This window comes from Armigeres subalbatus, chromosome 3 (assembly GCF_024139115.2).
Source record: "Armigeres subalbatus isolate Guangzhou_Male chromosome 3, GZ_Asu_2, whole genome shotgun sequence".
NCBI classification, from domain to species: Eukaryota; Metazoa; Arthropoda; class Insecta; order Diptera; family Culicidae; genus Armigeres; species Armigeres subalbatus.
Genome location: NC_085141.1, coordinates 81,329,426 through 81,350,846, shown reverse-complemented (window position 1 = coordinate 81,350,846; position 21,421 = coordinate 81,329,426).

Below are 21,421 nucleotides of genomic sequence, written 5' to 3'. Positions count from 1 at the left end.
CCTAAATCATGTAATCGACGCGCTTTAAAATAGCATCCAAAAATAGTAGCGGTTCGTCGGTCGAAAATGCTAGTTGCGGCGATGCCTTAAAATCTTTGTCGGCGTGCGAATAATATACGTACTATGTGTACAAAAACAGACTAATTTCTCAACCTTTTTAGTCACAACAAGATGCGTTCAATGCGAACACAATATTCAAAGGAAACGAATTTTATTGTTCAAATTTATCAGAAATTCGGTCATACTATACTAGGCTTGAAGCGTTTAAATCGTCGATACGCCCAGTTATAGGAATTCGTGCTTAAATCTTCCCCCACGAATAAGCAGATGTACCAATAACGCTGTTTGTCGCCCAAGCCCTTTTTTCCTATTTAGCAGAATCATGCGATCGGTATTCCATGCAACGAACTGTTGAAAGATTTCCGTCTCCTCTATTCTCCAAATAACACAAAGCGCATAGCGAAACTATCAGTACCCATGCCAATTACCGTGCATTAATCATTAAGCCCTATCGGCGTATCGGTTGGATCGAAACGAATCTCCCATTGTCAGAGCCGCACGACACCGGCGAACAATACTCCGTCCTCTACTAAACCTCGTGGGTCCACCAACGTTCCTCGGTTCCGATATAGGTAATCTATCCTTTGCACCAGCGCCGTGAACACAAGAAAAAATAAAACGAAAACCAACCATTCACGAGTTAACGAAAGGCGATTCGAAGCGACTCCAAATGTCAGAGATCCATCGCCTCGTAACTCTTGGTCTTCGTGCGCCGCCAAGGAAGCATCCACCGTGGATTCCTTCGAGACCGAATAAATATTTGAAAGAAAGAGTTAATACGCGGCAACTACGACGACGAGTGCAGTTTTGTACCGCCCGTAAGCCGTGTGCCGCATCAAGCGCCAGCGTGGGGCCTGGCACATTTTTCGAGGATGGACCCCGCCGATTCCCCTTACGTGTCCCCCATTCATAGTGTGCATCGCAGTGAGAATTAATTAAATTTTGTGCAATCCAACTTGCGACGCGAATGCAATCAGTTCGCTCGCAGCGCACTGCGCGCGGTTCGGACTTTCGTTACAAAATTAATTAGTTTCGTAAAAGTTGAAGACGATATTACACCATATCGCCGGTGCCCAACCAGCGCAGCCAGCGACTTGGGAGTTTGCTGCTTAAGCCAGCGATAAAGCGATAGAGTCACCCCGAGCGAACAAAGCGAACTTACTGTTAACAAATCCGGCCAATCAGATTAGTTTTTGAATTTGTTTTATTATAAGTTTGATTTGATTGCTTGTAGGAAATTCAATCAATACATCGAGTTCTTTTATTAGTTCCTAAGTAGATAAAAAAAATCATTGCAGTAAACCGCCGCTAATCCCACAAATTTGGGGCTGAGCTATAAGTAATGATATTGATAAGCTGTAGTCATAAGTAAATCAAAACTTTCATCACTTTTTCATTAAAGTAACAGATTTTGTGAGAAGGATTTGACACCATCGGAAGTTTAAATGAACTTTAATAACAAGGCACCAAACTTCATTCGGGTACCTTTTGGAAATACTGACAGCCAGTAAGTTAAAACCACGTTCGTAAAGTGCTTGTGGTGATTTTTGGAACTTTTCAATGGACGTTAGACATTGAAATGAAGTCCGCCATAATAGATCAACTATCTGTATTGATATTGTATGATATGATCGGCGACGTGAAAATAAATTAATAAATATTGTGAGAGCTACAGTGAACATTATTTTAATCGATGTTAATTGCAGTAGCGGTAGTATGGTTTTAGGAGAATTTTAAAATTCAAATAATTGACTTATCATAACATGATAGAGACAAACAACTTTGGATTTCCCTTTAAAGTGGTTAAGTATTTTTGAAATACCATTTTGCGTATACACAGTAAAAAGTAACTTTAACTTTTGATGAAAGGCTTGGATGTGAACCAGGTCGACGAATTGACATGATGTCTGCATGTTTTATTTTTTATTATCAGGCTAAGGCCGGAGTGGCCTGTGCTGCACATAAAAGTCTTCTCCATTCAGCTCGGTCTAAGGCTGCACTTCGCCAACCACGCAGTCTGCAGAGGGTTCGCAAATCGTCCTCCACCTGATCGATCCACCTTGCCCGCTGTCCTGGTGTTAGGTGGGACGCTAAACAGCCCTGAAACGACGGCCCTCCGACGAGACAGGGGGTTTGCGCAGGCCCAATAAGCCGCCTTTAAAAACAACTATTACGAACGACATAGAAGTTAATACGACTCGATACAATCGGCAACGACCTAGGCGACGAATAAAGGATGTCTGCATGTATGTGAACAATAATGTTATACACACTTTTTAGTACTTAGCATTATCCGATATGCTCGAAACAGGTTGTATTCTACGAAGATTACGGACTAGTTTGTCTCGATTGACCATTGCGTTCTAAAATGAAAAAAAAATATGCCAAAGGTCCTACAAAACAAGAAAAAATAGTTTTTACATAAATTTCTGCAATGCATTCATATCGGCTATACATACCTTCCTATGTTGAGCATCCTCATGTCAATGCTCACCCATTGAACATTCCCTTGGCTAGTCTGGTTCTCAAAAATCATCGCAATAATGCATCAAAACAATTGTTTCATAATTGCAATGATGAAAAATACATGCCTTACGAGAGCTTAAGATTAAGTGATATTTTAAAAAGTAGTTGCAATTAGATAAGGTTTGCGTTGAACTTCGGTCTGAATATTATTTAAAAAATAGAGCAAATTCTGGTAGCAAGTGATGAGCATGATACTAATCATTGATCGGGCTTTGCACTGCATTGATTGTCGAAACGAACCGATTCAGCATGAATAAAAAACGAACAGTGGGTAATGTCTGTGACATAACCGCTAAGTGGACGTAGGACTTGACTTGACCATGCCTTTAAGATACATAATAGGTCCAAATTTCTCACTTCAACTATTTAGGATACATAATCGGCGTTGCATACCATTCCTTGGCCAAATCTTCTCATCAAACCGACACAGAAATCAAATCTACCTCGAACAAGAATCATCTAGAACAATTCAGGAAGTATCTGTCCGGTCACGAAATATTAGCCTCGACAGTGGCAACCTTCCCACTGAAGGACTGCCTGAATAAACCTCAAGTTGGCTCAGCAGGGGATATAGACTGTATCTCAGCCCTTCCACTGAAGGGCCTTCTATTCCGTCGATAGCGACTGAAGGAGAACATTATTTTTAACTCTTAGAGCCTTGAAAAAGGCTGTTTGCTTCGGCTAAGTGCAGAAAGTAAGAAAACGATCTTTTCAAATAACCGCGAATTTCTAGTGATGGTATAAAAAAGACTGAATGCTTTGCGAGCGAATGCACTTTTCTTTTATACTACTTAATTTTGAATCTTCTCTGCTTCCCAATTGGTGGGCCAATCAGCTAGTGTCTTGTGTCTTGTATTGTATTGCTTCTTTGTCAGCCAAAGCGTCATCATCATCAACGCGTTCGAGAAGGGCTTCTTCTTTTGACGTAGGACTTACGTCTCTCTTTACTATACCGGGTGTCATTTCAAAATATTCAAATCGACCGCGTTACGCTGTGTTGAAAGATTTTAAACGTTAATAGCGTTCGTCTCAGTGGACGAATTTCTGCGGTAAGCCCCTCAATCGACAGATTTCAAGTATGCCTTCCATGTCCATGCTTGATAAGACCCGAAAAACTTGTTTCAATAGGCATGAAACTGTTTTCAATGAAAACATTGAGATCAAGGGAACCTATAAATATGGGTACCGCATAATTCTTGCATCATTCCATTACCACGTTCTGATTGGTGCAGACACCAGCGAATGAGCAGCCGCTGGGTCTGCAGAGAAGCCATAAAATAGCGCAACGCGATTTTTTCCTTTCATTCTGACCGGGACAAGCGAAGCAACCGCATCATCGATTGAACAGCACTCACACCTTTTAGCAGGGAATGAAGTCTGCACCGACCGCTTTTTCGGCTCGACACCATCGAAGCGACCATCATCATCCGAAACCTAGCCAGCACAGCAGCAGTCCACCCTGCAGACCCGACAAAGCAGCAATGCTGAGCAGATACCGGCAGCAGCAGCAGAGTCGAGCCGAGACCGGCCGGCATCGGTGCTGAGCCGAGACAGGCTGAAGAAAAGCCACATGATGCAGCATGTATGTATGTCCAAAAAACAAACGGTTCTTCAGAGAGCCAATAATAGAGATCAATATCAATGCTTTCAATACCCTTCGGGATAGAAATTGTACTTGGGTGCCAAATCCAATATTCTAGAGATAAAATTTTATGCGTGATTTTCATAAATAGCGTCAAAACTAACAGTGGATAATTTTTCTGATTTAACCGCGAAGTGGACGAAGGACTTCACTTGACCATGCCTTTAAAGATTCATAAGATGTCCAAATCTCTCACATAATCTTATTTGGATAAAAAAACACCGATAACAGCTCAAACATTAATAAACTATCAATCGATTTTTCATCAAATGTTGGATTTTTTTGGCATTGATAAAAAATATGTAGATAAACATTGTTTGATACTGACCGCACACAAAGCGAACGAATCCCATGTCCGGGTGTTTCCTTCCTTCTACTACTAACAATGTTGTCTCAGAAAAGAACACGTACTTCCCACCTGAACTGCAATTCTAAGTTCGCTTGCCCGGCTTATTGGCCTGTATCAAGCGAAAGTCCCGTTAGGAAATAGACGCCAGCAGCAAGCAATAAGCGTAAAGAAGAAGAAGCCCTTCTCGAACGCGTTGATGATGATGACGCTTTGGCTGAAAAAGAAGCGGGGTACAAGACACTAGCTAATTGGCCCACCAATTGGGAAGCAGAGAAGATTCAAAATTAAGTAGTATAAAAGAAAAGTGCATTCGCTCGCAGAGCATTCAGTTTTTTTATACCATCACTAGAAATTCGCGGTTATTTGAAAAGATCGTTTTCTTACTTTTTGCACTTAGCCGAAGCAAACAGCCTTTTTCAAGGCTCTAAGAGTTAAAAATAATGTTCTCCTTCAGTCGCTATCGCACGGATTAGAAGGTTGTTCAGTGGAAGGGCTGAGATACAGTCTACATCCCCTGCTGAGCCAACTTGTGGTTTATTTCAGGCAGTCCTTCAGTGGGAAGGTTGCCACTGTAGAGGCTAATATTTCGTGACCGGACAGATACTTCCTGAATTTTTTTTTGATGATTCTTGTTCGAGGTAGATTTGATTTCTATGTCGGTTTGATGAGAAGATTTTGCCAAGGAATGGTATGCAACGCCGATTATTTATCCAAAATAGTTGATGTTAGAAATTTGGACATATGATGTATCTTAAAGGCATGGTCAAGTCAAGTCCTACGTCCACTTAGCGGTTATGTCACAGACATTACCCACTGTTCGTTTTTACGCTTGTTGCTCGCTGCTGGCGTCTATTTCCTAACGGGACTTCGTTTGATACAGCCAATAAGCCGTGTGCGTGTTCTTTTCTGAGACAACATTGTTAGTAGTAGAAGGAAGGAAACACCCGGACATGGGATTTCAGGTGATAAGATTTAGAATTGGTAACATGGGACGATCATTCGTTATTTATGAAAATCACGCATAAAATTTTAGCACTATAATATTGGATTTGGCACCCAAGTACAATTTCTATCCCGAAGGGTATTGAAAGCTTTGATATTGATCTCTATTATTGGCTCTCTGAAGAACCGTTTGTTTTGCCTTTCTCGTATACTAAGTATACGGAAAGGATATAGAACTGCTCCAAAACCGAACTTTTTATAGAAGGCTCGGAGACCCATAGTGTTATATACCAATCGACTCAGCTCGACGAATTGAGGTGATGTCTGTATGTGTGTATGTATGTGTGTGTGTGTGTGTGTGTGTGTGTGTGTGTGTGTGTGTGTGTGTGTGTGTGTGTGTGTGTGTGTGTGTGTGTGTGTGTGTGTGTTTTTTTTTTTACAAGGGTTAAAGGCCATCAAAAATCTGCGCGACAGACACCTCGAGCATCCACACTATGCTCGAAGGCGAACAGGGATGGGCTCCTCCCGACCTGCTAAAAATGTGCCTCCCGGATAAACCGGGTCCCTTATCCTCCTTGCCTCGATCCCCCCGGGACCACTGGATGCTGCGACTACTTCGGGGGGGGCTGTGCTCATGCACTTCTTCTAAAATTCCGGCCCCTAGCTTAGGCTAGTTCGCCGACTGGCTGACTAATCCACTGCTCCACTGCAACGTAGTCTCGATCCCTCGACGGCCATGCACCGAACTTCCTGACTCGAATCCTCCTGACTCCCCCCGGCGTCGAGGGTGGTCCACCAGTTCCGGTGAAGGAAACTTCCGCACTGGTGGTGCCCCGACTACCGGCGGCTATCGCAGGGGACACTTTCACGCATTGCCTCGACATCGTCCTCGGGTGCCCTACGTACCCAAATCGCTTTCTTCTTCTTTCTTCTACAGGTTGACTGTTCGAGTGCCGAGGTCGGTCCGACGATTCCGGTTGGCAGAAAACTTCCGGTTCACCGGCGCCGCGACGACCCGAAGCCAAACACTGCTCACCGCGCTGAATACTCCCCAGAATTGGCACTTATTCGCTGATCTCGCCTCCATCTACGCTGCAGCTCCGACAGTATTTGCGTCACGACTCTGCTTACCGAATTCCACGTGTCTTCCTCGTGACACATTCGCTCTGCGATATTATCCGCGCTTGGGACAGGCATTTCTCTACGAATTTCCGCAAACCGCGGACAGTAGAACACCACATGCTCCGGCGTCTCTTCAACATTCTCACATTCTGGACATAGCGGGGAATTGGTGTGTCGAACCGATGTAAATACTTCCGAAAGCATCCGTGACCCGACAGGAACTGTGTCAGGTAGAAGTTTACTTCGCCATGCTTTCTGTTCATCCACGTCGACAGATTTGGAATGAGCCGGTGGGTCCACCTTCCTTTCTCAGTACTGTCCCACTTCTGCTGCCACATCGCCATCGAACGAATTTTTTGCCTCCTTTCTCATGTTTCCGGTTTCTCTCCGCTGGTAGCACTCGATGTCTTCCGCCAGGGTGATGCAAATGGGTACCATCCCGGCGATAACGCATACTGCCTCCGACGATATCACGTTCTATACGCACTAGCAACTCGTATGGCCATCAGCCGGAACACACTTTTCAGCTTTTCCCGGTTCCGCTTGGTTTGCAGTGCTTTGCCCCAGGCAGGAACCCCATACCGCAGTATCGATGACGAGACACTAACTAGCAGACGCCTCGTGCTGCTTCGTGGGCCACCAACGTTTGGCATGATCCTCGCTATTGCGTTCATTGCCTTCGCCGACTTTTCACAGGCGTAGTCAACGTGGCTGTTGAAATTTAGCCGGTCGTCGATCATCACACCCAGGTGCTTCAGTGATCGCTTCGAAGCAATCGCATGTCCTCCGACGACGATTTCCATCCGCTGGATAGCCCTTGCAGTTGCTGACTAATGGCACGTCCGTTTTGTGGTGAGCTATTTGTAGCTTAACTCCGTTCATCCAGCTCTCGATCGTGGCTATTGCCTCTGTCACAGACGCCTCCACTTCTTCGAGTGTCTCGCCCATTACTGTTAATGACACGTCGTCCGCAAAACCCACGATTTTCACTTTCCTGGGCAGCCGCAATGTCAGGACTCCATCATACATTCCGTTCCAGAGGGTTGGGCCGAGTATGGAGCCCTGAGGAACACCCGCTGTAACAAGCATCGACTTTTTCCCTTCGTTCGTGTCGTACACCAGGACTCTGCTCTCAAAGTAGCTCTTCAGGATGCGGCAAAGATATTCAGGAACCCGCATTCTATGCAGCGCAGCGGCAATGGCTTCAAAGCTGGCACTGTTAAACGCGTTCTTTACGTCTATCGTAACCACTGCGCAGTATCGATCTCCTCTTCGCTTCTGTTTAGATGCTTTGTCAGCACTCTCGAGCACAGTGCGAATTGCATCCACTGTCGATACTCCTTTGCGGAATCCAAACTGCATGTTTGACAGTCCACGCTCACCCTCCATACACTTCGTCAGTCTGTTTAGGATGATCCTCTCCAGAAGTTTCCCAACTGTGTCTATCAGGCAAATAGGCCTGTACGAGGCCGTATGTCCCGGCGGCTTTCCTGGTTTTGGCAGCAATACCAGCTTCTGGGTCTTCCACATTTCTGGAAAGTTACCCTCGTCTAGGCACTTCTGGAGTACCGTTCTGAACATATCCGGATATGCCAAAATTGCAGCTTTCAGGGCCACGTTTGGTATTCCATCTGGACCGGGTGCTTTCTTCATTTTCAGGCGCTTCGCAGCATCTGCCAGCTCATCATTGGACACTTGCCGACCCTCGGAAATTGCTTCTTCTTCTCCGTACGGTATCGGTGGCCACGTAGTCGGATTGTGTTTCGGGAAGAGACCCTCCACGATTTCCTTCAGCATGTATGGGCACGTTTCAGCTGGCGTCGACGGGCCTTTAATCTTCGCCATTACAACGCGGTACGCGTCGCCCCAGCTTCTCGGCATAGCTCTTTGTAGCAATCTGACTTGCTAATCTTGATTGCCCGTTTCAATGCGGTTCTAGCTTCCCGGAACGCCGCCTTGCGCTCCTCTCTCTCTGGTTCCGTCCTCGCTCTCTGTGCCCGCCTCCTGGATCTAAGACAAGCAGCGCGTAGTGCACTGAGCCTCTCGTTCCACCAGTAGGCTGGACGCCGATTGCTCCTAGGCTCCAGTTTTCGCGGCATTGCGGCATCACAAGCCGCTACCATCCTTCTTACCAGTTCAGCCGCATCGTCGTTCTCGAAACTGTTGTCCGGTCGAAGTGCCTCTATAAAGAGGTCCTTGTCGAAGGCTTTCGTCTTCCACTTCTGCTCAGCGGTCACTCTTCTCTGTGTTGTCGCATGGTTTCGTCGCCCAATACAATAGCGAATCGCCTGGTGATCGCTATGGGTGTACTCTTCGCTAACTCTCCAGTTCATGTTCGCCATCAACGAAGGACTGCAGAACGTGACATCGATAATAGACTCCCTCCAGTCTCTCCGAAATGCCTTCATTGCACAATCGTATATCTAGCTTCGCCAGAGTTTCCTGAAGAATGTATCCTCTCGTATTGGTTATTCTGATGCCCCACTCCACAGCTCAGGCATTGAAATCACCTCCCATAACTACCGGCCTTCGTCCGATCAGGTTGTCGGTTAACCGCTCTAGCATCTGGCTAAACTGCTCCACTGTCCATCTTGGAGGCGCATAGCAACTGCATACGTAAACGCCGCTGATTTTGACGATCACGAATCCCTCACATGAACTCTCTACCACTTCTTGGATAGGAAATCTGCCCATAACTTGTATTGCAGCCATTCCCGTTCTATCAGCCACCCAGTTTCCGTTATCAGGAGGAACTCGATACGGCTCTGCAATTATCGCTACGTCACACCTCGTTTCTGTTATTGACTGCCATAACAGTTGCTGTGCGGTATCGCAGTGATTCAGATTAATCTGAATTATGTCCACTACTGATGACCTGCGATCGCCTTCTGATATACAGGGCATTTGTAGCCACCCGTCTGATGGTCATTTCCGTCCTCTGGTGTGCAAAGCATGCACTTGGGTCTTTGCGTGCAGTCTTTCGCAAAATGACCTGTTTCTCCGCATTTCCAACACTTGTTGGATCTGTCCGGACCTTTGCAAGCTCCTGCCCGGTGTCCATAGCCCAAACATTTGAAGCATCTCTCCATTTGTTTGTTCACTGGCGGGCGGCTTTCAATGGGCATTTTGACCATCCAACAGTCAGTTTGCCTCCCTCCAGAGCTTTGTTAGCAGCGGTTACTGGCAGACGAATCATCGCTGTTTGTGTGCCTCCGTATGCTTTCCTTATTCGGATAGTCATTTGCACCTCACCCAGATTACACTGTGACTTTAGTGCATCCTTGAGCTCCTCATCCGACGTGATCTCATCTAGATCCCTGCACATTATTACCATCTCTGGAGTCAGGGATTTAACTTCCGCCTCTGCGCCCAGCGATTTTGCAATACGCTCTTGCATAACCGAGCTATCAACCGTAGGGTCCTTCTTTAGCTCGAAGAGCATCTCTCCGGTTTGAGTGCGCCTGGTCCTTACTACGTTCTCGCCTAAGTCCCTCAGCTCCGGATCCTCTCTAACCTTCTTCAGGAGCGCTGCATACGTCGTAGCGTCTTTGGCCTTGACAAGTACGGCTTGTCCCTTTAGACGGTTTCTGACGCAACGGAGGCTTTCCTTTCTTGTACTGCTCCATTTTTCTCGCCTCTTTTCGCTTCAACTGTCTATTTCTTTTCTCCTTCTGGCCTACTACGGTAATCCACCCTCCTCCCTGCGAGGTAGCGCCTGTTCCTTCGACAGCGTCCTCCCACGTTTGCCGCTTGAGTCCGCCTGGCCTCCCGTCTCCCGGCGAGGTTCGGTCCCTTTTAGAGTCATGGAGGCTGATGTACTCCCCACTCCAGCCAGTTTCTCTTCCCTTGCTTTTTGGAGTACAACGGAACTGTGCCGATATGGCCCTGTTCTGGCGGAGCTAAGACAGCAGGAGCCTTAGTCAGCGCTAATGCGCACTCCGCTTCGTCGGCCCTCAGCGCTGCTGCATCGAATTCAATCGCTGCCGATACTAGCGCCTTCCGGATCTTGTGAACCATGTCCTTAATCTCCTTATGGACGTTGTTCCTCCCATCCACGAAAGTGTGGAGCTCTTCTACCAATTTCTTCGCTGCCACTATTTTCGGCTTTTGTGAGGGCGTGTGAAGGCTTTTTTGAAGGGTGTGTGTGTGTGTGTGTGTGTGTGTGTGTGTGTGTGTGTGTGTGTGTGTGTGTGTGTGTGTGTGTGTGTGTGTGTGTGTGTGTGTGTGTGTGTGTGTGTGTGTGTGTGTGTGTGTGTGTGTGTGTGTGTGTGTGTGTGTGTGTGTGTGTGTGTGTGTGTGTGTGTGTGTGTGTACAAAAATGTGAGACACGTTTTTGGGTATTTAGCATCATCCGATTTGCTCGCAACAAGTTGCATTCGACGCGGAATACAGTCCCATTGGTTCCTATTTAAAATTAGATCGAACTTTGCGTTTCGGAGTTATGGCCAAAAAACTGTTTTAACGTGCAAAAAAAAAGCAAAACGCTATACTCTGGATTCGAACTCGTGACCTCTGAAACGGGAAGCGGTTACTACACCACTGTACTATCGATACACATAACGTGTGAGAAGATACGTACAAATATAAATCATCCAATGGGGCATATATTCATTGCATCTATAAGCAATAGAATTCATCCTGCTAGGGTATCGTTTCCTATACTGGAAGTATTAATGGATTGAGAAAAGAAAATATTAATTTTTCTCGTTGGTTATTAAAATATACAGTTTCAATACATTAACTTAGAACAAGATGCCGTGGTCAGTATAAGCCGTTTGGCAGCGCAGTATCATTACTTGACACTTTACCGATCGCTACTAAACGCGCTGCTAAAACAGTAGCGCAGCTGACAGGTGATCAAATTTGGTAGCGCGATAAACAGCGCTGCTATTTGATGAACTATTAAACGTACTTGAAATCTGTCGATTGAGGGGCCTACCGCAGAAATTCGTCCACTGAGACGAACTGAGATTAACGTTTAAAATCTTTCAACACAGCGTAACGCGATCGATTTGAATATTTTGAAATGACACCCGGTATAGTAAAGAGAGACGTAAGTCCTAAGTCAAAATTCAGTAGCTATTTACCTATTCACATCAACAAATAAATCAAATTCTAAATTGAAATATTTAGACTCAAAAAAGTGACAATTTTTGGAATTCTAATGGAGAAATTTCAAAATTTGTTGTTGAAATCTTGGAATAAGAAACGCATTTTCTTTTGTCGTGAGCGAGGAGGACAGAATTTTGTAACAATTCATCGCCAGGAACGCGAATTAATAAAATTGTCACGCAAACGCTCGCTAATTAGTTGATTGTACTACATTTTCAAAATGATTCTATTGCGAAAAACTCTTTACTAAGTATATTAGTGGTTCTGAAAAGATCCATTCACAATGTTAGATGTAAATTTCCTCTTGAGCGGTTCAACTGGGAGTTTATGATTATTTAAAACATTATGAATCGATGTCTGCAGAAATACCAAACGCTTAACCGCTGCTGCCATCGGCCGAGAAAACTTGATCAGTAGTGTTGTTGTCGACACTCTATCGTCACACACCGCCGTGCCGCGCTTACTGTTGGCTTCTCGACAATGCCGGGCTGAAAATGCCGATGATGCTGACGATTCTGCCTTGCTCTTAAAAAGGCTTTAGGTTTGCGAATGCGTGGCTGATACGATGATGCAACCTTTCAAAAATTCGGACGATGCGATGCTGTTATTGCTTTGCCTGTTTCGGTCAGATTGAGAGGAAAAATTCGCGCTGCGCTGTTTTATGCCTTCTTAGCAGACCTAGCGTGAGCTCATTCGTTGACGTCTGCACCAATCAGAGCGTGGTAATGGAATGATGCAAGAATGATGCGGTACCCATATTTATAGGTTTTCGTGAATTCAATGTTTTGCTTTGAAAACAGTTTTAGGCCTATTGAAACAAGTTTTCGGATATTATCAAGCATTAATATGAAAGGCATACTTGAAAGCTGTCGATTGAGGGGTTAACTGCTGAAATCTGTTCACTGGGATAAAAGCTATTAACGTTTGAAATCTTTCAACACAGCGTAACGCGGCCGATTTAGAAATTTTGTAATGACACCCGGTATAGTAAAGAGAGACGTAAGTCCTACGTCAAAAATTACCGCAATTTTTCCTCCCGGGGTCATCGCAAATCGAAAACTGAGCCACTCTATGGGAGATGACGGGCCACTTGATGCCGCGGGCGTGGCGAACGCGGCGGAACGACGAAGAAAGTGAACGTTATAGCTCAAAGAAGTTATCCAGTACCACACCAGCCAGTAAATTTATTGTTCTAAAATCATTTTAGTACAGGAAGATATCCAGCGCCATACCAGCCAGTAAGCATATGATCACACTGGCTGGAGTAAAAATTTCCTCGAAGTTTCCCTCAGAGCCCCCAGTGAAGTTTTCCTGAAAAGATTTTCCACGGCTAATAGGTGTGAGGGGGGCAGCCGAGGCAAAATAATATTAATTCGCAATATTTTCATTAATATCCAGTGACCTCAACTTCACTGGCTGGACTGGCGTTGCATCCAATCAACTCGGAATTCCCTCAGAGTTTTCCTAGAGTCCCCCGAGAAGTTTTCCTGCAGATCTTTTCCACGGCTAATAGGTGCGAGGTGGGCAGCCGGGGGAAAAAAATATTAATTCGCAATATTTTCATTAATATCCAGTGACCTCAACTTCACTGGCTGGACTGGCGTTGCATCCAATCAACTCGGAATTCCCTCGGAGTTTTCCTAGAGCCCCCAGTGAAGTTTTTCTGAAGAGATTTTCCACGGCTAATAGGTGCGAGGTGGGCAGCCGAGGCAAAAAATTATTAATTCGCAATATTTTCATTAATAACCAGTGACCTCGACCTCACTGGCTGGACTGGCGTTGCATCCAATCAACTCGGAATTTCCCTCAGAGTTTTCCCAGAGTCCCCAGAGAAGTTTTCCTGAAGAGATTTTCCACGGCTAATAGGTGCGAGGTGGGCAGCCGAGGCAAAAAAATATTAATTCGCAATATTTTCATTAATATCCAGTGACCTCAACCTCACTGGCTGGACTGGCGTTGCATCCAATCAGCTCGGAATTTCCATCAGAGTTTTCCAGGAGCCCCCAGAGAAGTTTTCCTGAAGAGATTATCCACGGCTAATAGGTGCGAGGTGGGCAGCCGAGGCAAAAAAATATTAATTCGCAATATTTTCAATAATATCCAGTGACCTCAACCTCACTGGCTGGACTGGCGTTGCATCCAATCAACCCGGAATTTCCCTCAGAGTTTTCCAGGAGCCCCCAGTGAAGTTTTCCTGAAGAGATTATCCACGGCTAATAGGTGCGAGGTGGGCAGCCGAGGCAAACAAATATTAATTCGCAATATTTTCATTAATATCCAGTGACCTCAACCTCACTGGCTGGACTGGCGTTGCATCCAATCAGCTCGGAATTTCCATCAGAGTTTTCCAGGAGCCCCCAGTGAAGTTTTCCTGAAGAGATTTTCCACGGCTAATAGGTGCGAGGGGGGCAGCCGAGGCAAAATAATATTAATTCGCAATATTTTCATTAATATCCAGTGACCTCGACCTCACTGGCTGGACTGGCGTTTCATCCAATCAACTCGGCTTCTCCCTCAGACTTTTCGCAGCGCCCCCAGTGATGTTTTCCTGAAGAGATTTTCCACGGCTAATAGGTGCGAGGGGGGCAGCCGAGGCAAAATAATATTAATTCGCAATATTTTCATTAATATCCAGTGACCTCAACTTCACTGGCTGGACTGGCGTTGCATCCAATCAACTCGGAATTCCCTCAGAGTTTTCCTAGAGTCCCCAGAGAAGTTTTCCTGAAGAGATTTTCCACGGCTAATAGGTGCGAGGTGGGCAGCCGAGGCAAAAAAATATTAGTTCGCAATATTTTCATTAATATCCAGTGACCTCGACCTCACTGGCTGGACTGGCGTTGCATCCAATCAACTCGGAATTTCTCTCAGAGTTTTCCTAGAGTCCCCAGAGAAGTTTTCCTGAAGAGATTTTCCACGGCTAATAGGTGCGAGGTGGGCAGCCGAGGCAAAAAAATTAATTCGCAATATTTTTCATTAATATCCAGTGACCTCAACTTCACTGGCTGGACTGGCGTTGCATCCAATCAACTCGGAATTTCCCTCAGAGTTTTTCAGGAGCCCCTAGTGATGTTTTCCTGAAGAGATTTTCCACGGCTAATAGGTGCGAGGTGGGCAGCCGAGGCAAAAAAATATTCACTCGCAATATTTTCATTAATATCCAGTGACCTCAACTTCACTGGCTGGACTGGCGTTGCATCCAATCAACTCGGAATTTCCTCAGAGTTTTTCAGGAGCCCTAGTGATGTTTTCCTGAAGAGATTATCCACGGCTAATAGGTGCGAGGTGGGCAGCTGAGGCAAAAAATATTAATTCGCAATATTTTCATTAATATCCAGTGACCTCAACCTCACTGGCTGGACTGGCGTTGCATCCAATCAACTCGGAATTTCCTCAGAGTTTTCCCAGAGTCCCCAGAGAAGTTTTCCTGAAGAGATTTTCCACGGCTAATAGGTGCGAGGTGGGCAGCCGAGGCAAAAAATGATTAATTCGCAATATTTTCAATAATATCCAGTGACCTCGACCTCACTGGCTGGACTGGCGTTGCATCAAATCAACTCGGAATTTCCCTCAGAGTTTTTCAGGAGCCCCTAGTGATGTTTTCCTGAAGAGATTTTCCACGGCTAATAGGTGCGAGGTGGGCAGCCGAGGCAAAAACATATTAATTCGCAATATTTTCATTAATATCCAGTGACCTCAACTTCACTGGCTGGACTGGCGTTGCATCCAATCAACTCGGAATTCCCTCAGAGTTTTCCCAGAGCCCCCAGAGAAGTTTTCCTGAAGAGATTTTCCACGGCTAATAGGTGCGAGGTGGGCAGCCGAGGCAAAAAATTATTAATTCGCAATATTTTCATTAATATCCAGTGACCTCGACCTCAGTGGCTGGACTGGCGTTGCATCCAATCAACTCGAAATTTCCCTCAGAGTTTTCCAGGAGCCCCCAGTGGTGTTTTCCTGAAAAGATTTTCCACGGCTAATAAGTGCGAGGTGGGCAGCCGAGGCAAAAAATTATTAATTTGCAATATTTTCATTAATATCCAGTGACCTCGACCTCACTGGCTGGACTGGCGTTGCATCCAATCAACTCGGAATTTCCCTCAGAGTTTTCCCAGAGCCTCCAGTGAAGTTTTCCTGAAGAGATTTTCCACGGCTAATAGGTGCGAGGGGGGCAGCCGAGGCAAGAATTGATTAATTCGAATAATTTTCATTAATATCTAGTGGCCTCGACCTCACTGGTTGGACTGGCGTTCCATGCAATCAACTCGGAATTTCCCTCAGAGTTTTCTCAGAGCCTCCAGTGAAGTTTTCCTGAAGAGATTTTCCACGGCTAATAGGTGTGAGGTGGGCAGCCGAGGCAAGAATTGATTAATTCGAATAATTTTCATTAATGTCCAGTGACCTCGACCTCACTGGCTGGAGTGGCGTTGCATCCCATCAACTCGGAATTTCCCTCAGAGATTTCCCAGAGCCCCCAGTGAAGTTTTCCTGAAGAGATATTCCACGGCTAATAGGTGTGAGGTGGGCAGCTGAGGTAAGAATTGATTAATTCGAATAATTTTCATTAATATCCAGTGTCCTCGACCTCACTGGCTGGAGTGGCGTTGCATTTAATCAACTCGGAATTTCCCTCAAAGTTTTCCCAGAGCCCCCAGTGAAGTTTTCCTGAAGAGATTTTCCACGGCTAATAGGTGTGAGGTGGGCAGCCGAGGCAAGAATTGATTAATTCGAATAATTTTCATTAATATCCAGTGGACTCGACCTCACTGGCTGGACTGGCGTTCAATCCAATCAACTCGGAATTTCCCTCAAAGTTTTTCCAGAGCCCCCAGTGAAGTTTTCCTGAAGAGGTTTTCCACGGCTAATAGGTGTGAGGTGGGCAGCCGAGGCAAGAATTGATTAATTCGAATAATTTTCATTAATATCCAGTGACCTCGACCTCACTGGCTGGACTGGCGTTGCATCCAATCAACTTGGAATTTCCCTCAGAGTTTTCCCAGAGCCCCCAGTGAAGTTTTCCTGAATAGATTTTCCACGGCTAATAGGTGCGAGGTGGGCAGCCAAGGCAAGAATTGATTAATTCGAATAATTTTTCATTAATATCCAGTGGCCTCGACCTCACTGGCTGGACTGGCGATGCATGCAATCAACTCAGAATTTCCTCAGAGTTTTCCCAGAGCCTCCAGTGAAGTTTTTCCTGAAGAGATTTTCCATGGCTAATAGGTGCGAGGTGGGCAGCCGAGGCAAGAATTGATTAATTCGAATAATTTTCATTAATATCCAGTGGCCTCGACCTCACTGGCTGGACTGGCGATGCATGCAATCAACTCGGAATTTCCCTCAGAGTTTTCCCAGAGCCTCCAGTGAAGTTTTCCTGAAGAGATTTTCCACGGCTAATAGGTGCGAGGGGGGCAGCCGAGGCAAGAATTGATTAATTCGAATAATTTTCATTAATATCTAGTGGCCTCGACCTCACTGGATTGGACTGGCGTTCCATCCAATCACCCCGGAATTCCGCTCAGAGTTTTCTCCGCGCCTCCAGTGAAGTTTTCCTGAAGAGATTTTCCACGGCTAATAGGTGTGAGGTGGGCAGCCGAGGCAAAAAATGATTTATTCATTTATTCGAAATATTTTCAATTATATCCAGTGACCTCGACCTCACTGGCTGGACTGCCGTTGCATCCAATCAACTCGGAATTTTCCTCAGAGTTTTCCCAGAGCCCCCAGTGAAGTTCTCCTGAAGGGATTTTCCACGGCTAATAGGTGCGAGGTGGGCAGCCGAGGCAAGAATTGATTAATTCAAATAATTTTCATTAATATCCAGTGGCCTCGACCTCACTGGTTGGACTGGCGTTCCATGCAATCAACTCGGAATTTCCCTCAGAGTTTTCCCAGAGCCTCCAGTGAAGTTTTCCTGAAGAGATTTTCCACGGCTAATAGGTGTGAGGTGGGCAGCCGAGGCAAGAATTGATTAATTCGAATAATTTTCATTAATATCCAGTGGCCTCGACCTCACTGGCTGGACTGGCGTTCCATCCAATCAACTCGGAATTTCCCTCAAAGTTTTTCCAGAGCCCCCAGTGAAGTTTTCCTGAAGAGATTTTCCACGGCTAATAGGTGTGAGGTGGGCAGCCGAGGCAAGAATTGATTAATTCGAATAATTTTCATTAATATCCAGTGGCCTCGACCTCACTGGCTGGACTGGCGTTCCATGCAATCAACTCGGAATTTCCCTCAAAGTTTTTCCAGAGCCCCCAGTGAAGTTTTCCTGAAGAGATTTTCCACGGCTAATAGGTGTGAGGTGGGCAGCCGAGGCAAAAAAAAATTAATTCGCAATATTTTCATTAATATCCAGTGACCTCAACTTCACTGGCTGGACTGGCGTTGCATCCAATCAACTCGGAATTCCCTCAGAGTTTTCCTAGAGTCCCCAGAGAAGTTTTCCTGAAGAGATTTTCCACGGCTAATAGGTGCGAGGTGGGCAGCCGAGGCAAAAAAATATTAATTCGCAATATTTTCATTAATATCCAGTGACCTCAACTTCACTGGCTGGACTGGCGTTGCATCCAATCAACTCGGAATTTCTCTCAGAGTTTTTCAGGAGCCCCTGATGATGTTTTCCTGAAGAGATTTCCCACGGCTAATAGGTGCGAGGTGGGCAGCCGAGGCAAAAAAATATTAATTCGCAATATTTTCATTAATATCCAGTGACCTCAACTTCACTGGCTGGACTGGCGTTGCATCCAATCAACTCGGAATTCCCTCAGAGTTTTCCTAGAGTCCCCAGAGAAGTTTTCCTGAAGAGATTTTCCACGGCTAATAGGTGCGAGGTGGGCAGCCGAGGCAAAAAAATATTAATTCGCAATATTTTCATTAATATCCAGTGACCTCGACCTCACTGGCTGGACTGGCGTTGCATCCAATCAACTCGGAATTTCCCTCAGAGTTTTCCCAGAGCCCCCAGTGATGTTTTCCTGAAGAGATTTTCCACGGCTAATAGGTGCGAGGTGGGCAGCCGAGGCAAAAAAATATTAATTCGCAATATTTTCATTAATATCCAATGACTTCGACCTCACTGGCTGGACTGGCGTTGCATCCAATCAACTCGGAATTTCCCTCAGAGTTTTCCCAGAGCCTCCAGTGAAGTTTTCCTGAAGAGATTTTCCACGGCTAATAGGTGCGAGGGGGGCAGCCGAGGCAAGAATTGATTAATTCGAATAATTTTCATTAATATCCAGTGGCCTCGACCTCACTGGTTGGACTGGCGTTCCATGCAATCAACTCGGAATTTCCCTCAGAGTTTTCCCAGAGCCTCCAGTGAAGTTTTCCTGAAGAGATTTTCCACGGCTAATAGGTGTGAGGTGGGCAGCCGAGGCAAAAAATGATTTATTCGAAATATTTTCAATTATATCCAGTGACCTCGACCTCACTGGCTGGACTGGCGTTGCATCCAATCAACTCGGAATTTCCCTCAGAGTTTTCCCAGAGCCCCCAGTGAAGTTTTCCTGAAGAGATTTTCCACGGCTAATAGGTGCGAGGTGGGCAGCCGAGGCAAGAATTGATTAATTCGAATAATTTTTATTAATATCCAGTGGCCTCGACCTCACTGGCTGGACTGGCGTTGCATCCAATCAACTCGGAATTTCCCTCAGAGTTTTCCCAGAGCCCCCAGTGAAGTTTTCCTGAAGAGATTTTCCACGGCTAATAGGTGCGAGGTTGGCAGCCAAGGCAAGAATTGATTAATTCGAATAATTTTCATTAATATCCAGTGGCCTCGACCTCACTGGCTGGACTGGCGATGCATGCAATCAACTCAGAATTTCCCTCAGAGTTTTCCCAGAGCCCCCAGTGAAGTTTTCCTGAAGAGATTTTCCACGGCTAATAGGTGTGAGGTGGGCAGCCGAGGCAAGAATTGATTAATTCGAATAATTTTCATTAATATCCAGTGGCCTCGACCTCACTGGCTGGACTGGCGATGCATGCAATCAACTCAGAATTTCCCTCAGAGTTTTCCCAGAGCCTCCAGTAAAGTTTTCCTGAAGAGATTTTCCATGGCTAATAGGTGCGAGGGGGGCAGCCGAGGCAAGAATTGATTAATTCGAATAATTTTCATTAATATCCAGTGGCCTCGACCTCACTGGCTGGACTGGCGATGCATGCAATCAACTCGGAATTTCCCTCAGAGTTTTCCCAGAGCCTCCAGTGAAGTTTTCCTGAAGAGATTTTCCACGGCTAATAGGTGCGAGGGGGGCAGCCGAGGCAAGAATTGATTAATTCGAATAATTTTCATTAATATCCAGTGACCTCGACCTCACTGGCTGGACTGGCGATGCATGCAATCAACTTGGAATTTCCCTCAGAGTTTTCCCAGAGCCTCCAGTGAAGTTTTCCTGAAGAGATTTTCCACGGCTAATAGGTGCGAGGGGGGCAGCCGAGGCAAGAATTGATTAATTCGAATAATTTTCATTAATATCCAGTGGCCTCGACCTCACTGGTTGGACTGGCGTTCCATGCAATCAACTCGGAATTTCCCTCAGAGTTTTCTCAGAGCCTCCAGTGAAGTTTTCCTGAAGAGATTTTCCACGGCTAATAGGTGTGAGGTGGGCAGCCGAGGCAAAAAATGATTTATTCGAAATATTTTCAATTATATCCAGTGACCTCGACCTCACTGGCTGGACTGCCGTTGCATCCAATCAACTCGGAATTTTCCTCAGAGTTTTCCCAGAGCCCCCAGTGAAGTTCTCCTGAAGGGATTTTCCACGGCTAATAGGTGCGAGGTGGGCAGCCGAGGCAAGAATTGATTAATTCAAATAATTTTCATTAATATCCAGTGGCCTCGACCTCACTGGTTGGACTGGCGTTGCATCCAATCAACTCGGAATTTCCCTCAGAGTTTTCCCAGAGCCTCCAGTGAAGTTTTCCTGAAGAGATTTTCCACGGCTAATAGGTGTGAGGTGGGCAGCCGAGGCAAGAATTGATTAATTCGAATAATTTTCATTAATATCCAGTGGCCTCGCCCTCACTGGCTGGCCTGGCGTTCCATGCAATCCACTCGGAATTTCCCTCAAAATTTTTCAAGAGCCCCAGTAAAGGTTTCCTGAAGAGATAGTCCACGGCTAATAGGTGTGAGGTGTGCAGCCTAGGCAAGAATTGACTAATGCTAATAATTTTCATTAATATCCAGTAGCCTCGACCTCACTGGCTGGACTGGCGTTCCATGCAATCAACTCGGAATTTCCCTCAAAGTTTTTCCAGAGCCCCCAGTGAAGTTTTCCTGAAGAGATTTTCCACGGCTAATAGGTGTGAGGTGGGCAGCCGAGGCAAGAATTGATTAATTCGAATAATTTTCATTAATATCCAGTGGCCTCGACCTCACTGGCTGGACTGGCGTTGCATCCAATCAACTCGGAATTTCCCTCAGAGTTTTCCCAGAGCCCCCAGTGAAGTTTTCCTGAAGAGATTTTCCACGGCTAATAGGTGCGAGGGGGGCAGCCGAGGCAAGAATTGATTAATTCGAATAATTTTCATTAATACCCAGTGGCCTCGACCTCACTGGCTGGACTGGCGTTGCATCCAATCAACTCGGAATTTCCCTCAGAGTTTTCCCAGAGCCCCCAGTGAAGTTTTCCTGAAGAGATTTTCCACGGCTAATAGGTGCGAGGGGGGCA